The sequence below is a fragment of the Nicotiana tabacum genome, chromosome 10 (genome assembly GCF_000715075.1).
Source record: "Nicotiana tabacum cultivar K326 chromosome 10, ASM71507v2, whole genome shotgun sequence".
Taxonomy (NCBI): domain Eukaryota; kingdom Viridiplantae; phylum Streptophyta; class Magnoliopsida; order Solanales; family Solanaceae; genus Nicotiana; species Nicotiana tabacum.
Genome location: NC_134089.1, coordinates 83,302,858 through 83,306,507, shown reverse-complemented (window position 1 = coordinate 83,306,507; position 3,650 = coordinate 83,302,858).

Sequence of the window (3,650 nt, the reverse complement as noted above, 5' to 3'; positions counted from 1 at the left end):
CACTATTATGGAACTAAGTATTTTGATTTTGACCCGAATCCTTCCAATATCAAACCAAGCATCCCCACAAGTTATAAAATAGTAAAAGCACATACGGGGAGTCTTAATTAGGGGAACGAGGTTCCAATGACGTGTTGCAAAATATTTTTGACCTCATCCCGAGGTTTAAATGACGTGTTGCAAAAGTGAAAGGTCATGCACCACTTTCATTTAATGTTCGAGACACGTAATGTAATATAATTGGTTCTGTAACTTGCACCAATTTTCTAGTAACTAACGGCTATGTGATTTCGAAGTATCCTATGATGACGGTTCATAATGATATAATTTTTCGCATAAATAAATAATTGAAACCTTCAAAAAGATTCCCTACTTTCTTTGCCTTTGTCTTCTCTCTTGCATTCTTTTCATTCTCCGATTTTCTCTATTTGTTGTTTCACTAGTCGTTAATATGATTTTTCAAATTTCTCACATTCTACTTCTAACCACACGGCCTCTTCTCATCGGCAGGTATAGTTGGCGAGTTACCAAACCTAGAAGCTCCCGCTAGGTCTAGGAGGAGAGTAGGGTGACTGCACGACCTTGGTGGTTCTATGGCGAACAGAGGCATTGCTTCTTCAAATAATGGAGGTTCTTCTTTGATGAGCGCAAAACACAACACAAAACTGATGCTCGCTAATTAAAGATAGTATAGTAAAATATCATCTCTACAGGGATTGGATTTAAACAATGTTCGAGTAATTTTTGGTTTAGCTGCTATTCAGGAAGATCAACACTTGGGTTAAATAATTATGAACTATGTTTAACTACTAAACTAAAGCAATTGAAAATTGACATCAAGGAATTAGAGATTTGCAGAGTTGGTTTCTTATCAATGTGAGGAATAAGGGTTGTGACAGGATAGGTGCAAGGTATCTATTTGAGATTTAACTCTAGTTTAATTCACTCTAATGTTCTAATTATTCTCACAAATTCACTCGATGATTAGTTCAAATGTGTTGTCAAGACTCCTCTCTCGATTAAATCTTAACTCTACGAGGTGAATTAATATAAGCACTCTGAACATATGCAAGCTTGCATTAGTGGATTAATCTTTAGGGAAATATCTCTCGAATATTCTCTTAACTTGATTAAATCAACAATTTAACAATACCCGTAGACAATATCCATCTCAAATTATGGAAGAAATCATCTAGAACACTTTGAAACCCATTTGCACATAACCAAGCCACCAGAACTGAATCTCTCTAACTCAACCAAGTCACCCAGGTTGCCAAACCCCAAGAGTATCACCACAAAACACCTGTAGAGACTTATCACATCATAAGTACCCAAAGAATCAATCATATCCATTACCGTGATGACCCAACCTACTACTAAGTTGTCCTATTTCTCCGAGTTCCTTTTAAACTGCCTTCAAGTTGACACTTCTTCATGCCCGAACACCATGATCCTTACCCAAAGCTCACTATAAGAGATCCTAGCATAAATCCACATCATCCTAAGGCCCATAAGTCACTCCATTCCCTCTTAGCACCCCAAAAGTACCACCATCGAGACACCCATTCTAAAGATACCTTACGTGAATCTAAAACTATTTCCTTTACCTTCCTGATATTGAAATGAAGAATCTATAATGATATAGAAATACCACGAGTCTCGACATCATCCAATGCAAATCCAAAAAAAGTTCTCAATTGCCACATATAAATATTGAATCCATTAGAACCTTCTCGAGAGTTCTCCACTCTGCTCAAATCTCAAATGAACCGCCCAAACGAGTCGTATGAGCTATACTCCATTAGCACACCAAGACCCAAAGAAGTAATCCACATCTCTAAGCGATCGTGCAAACCCCCTTTTCTTAGTACATTACACCCATCATGGACGAACCCTAAACAACTCCCAAGAGTTACATATATCCATAAGGTGTAATGCATCATGCATCCAAAAACTTCCTTGCTTAAGTCATCCTCAAAACCAACATCTACAAGTCATAACCGATCCACAAGTGCCTCATATCGAAACCAATATAACACATAACCATGCAATCAAATCGCTGATGGCAAACTCCCCTACTTGGCTCAAAGCCATAGAAGAAAACACCCGATAAATCACAATACTCATACTCTATTACTACCATAATCCCGCAGTGATATTCAACTAAATCCTTCACAAGCTCATGCAACACAACCTATAAGATACATCAAATCATCGCTAGGCTCGCATTCATCCTCGTAACGATCAAGTCGACTTTCTCAATTGATCCAAACTGAAATTTGCAACACGTATAATCCACTGATAGAAAGAAACTCTACACACACCATCATAAGGATCACACATCCATAGATTACATCGCATGAGATAACCCACCTGCTTAGCCTCAAACTGGCATCTCTTTATACCCTTTCATGGCCACAACCACTATGCAATCACTGCATCTTCTCGAGTCTGAACTCGCCAACAAGACATGAGAATCCACTTCATTCCAGAAATGAACAACATGAAAGAATCCCACAAAACACTGATAACTTAAGACTGTATAACACATCCACAAAAATCGAGCATTCATAGTCCTTTCACATCCCAAACAAAATCTTCCCGTCCTATCAAAAACCATCTAAACACATCCTGCAGTCATAACATAATAATCGTATAGTCATCCAACCACTCACTGAGCCGTCAATCACGCTAATAACGATACAATCGGACATATAAGTCCAAAAGCACAGGTTCGCACAACTAGAACCATCGAGCCAAGGCTACAGTCAAAACCCGGCCTCAAGTCCTCCAGATGGGCCCACCATCAAAACACAGAAAAACACATCTCACAGCTCCTTCATGGAAACCACAAGCCATTGATGCACAGTTGAAACCGAGCGCTCACATACGTATATGAGTGAGTGGAAGGAATTCAAAGAGATATGCTTCAAGTTGAATCAATGTCGCATGATAAGTAATAAAAGATGGGAATTTTATCCTAGATGCTCTGTAGCCTCTCGAATATAGGTATGGACTCATCATACCAATCCACAAGACTTTCCTAGACACTTGATCATGACTCGTATAACCATGAACCTAGAGCTCTAATACCAACTTGTCACGATCCAAAATCCAACTAGTCGTGATGGCACCTAACCTAACCAGCTAAGTAAGCCAATTAACAAAAATCCAACTCAATTGAGATTTACTGATAAAAATAAATGGTGAAATAACTAAACTTTTATAATACTTCCCAAGGACTGGTAGTATAAATCACGAGCTTCAAAGATTGTCACGACCCAAACTAGAGGGCCATGACTTGGCCGGCCATACTTGCCGAGCACCAACATATATTTTATCTAACCTTCTTTATTATCTTTTAGGGGCGACGAGATTAATATAATTGGTAGACATGGATCATGGACAACTAATAACAAAAGATGATGACATGAACATACATAACATGGGATGACCAGACAATCAAGAAACTATATATAAGGTACGAGCTACCACGCTACCATGAAAGACTATACAATAAAAATCAACCGACAAAGCATACCAAACTATACATGAGTCGACACCTGTCTATGAGCCTCTAAAGGAACATAAGTGCTGCAACATTGCCGGAACAGGGCCCCGACATACCCATAATGTCTATAACAAAAATG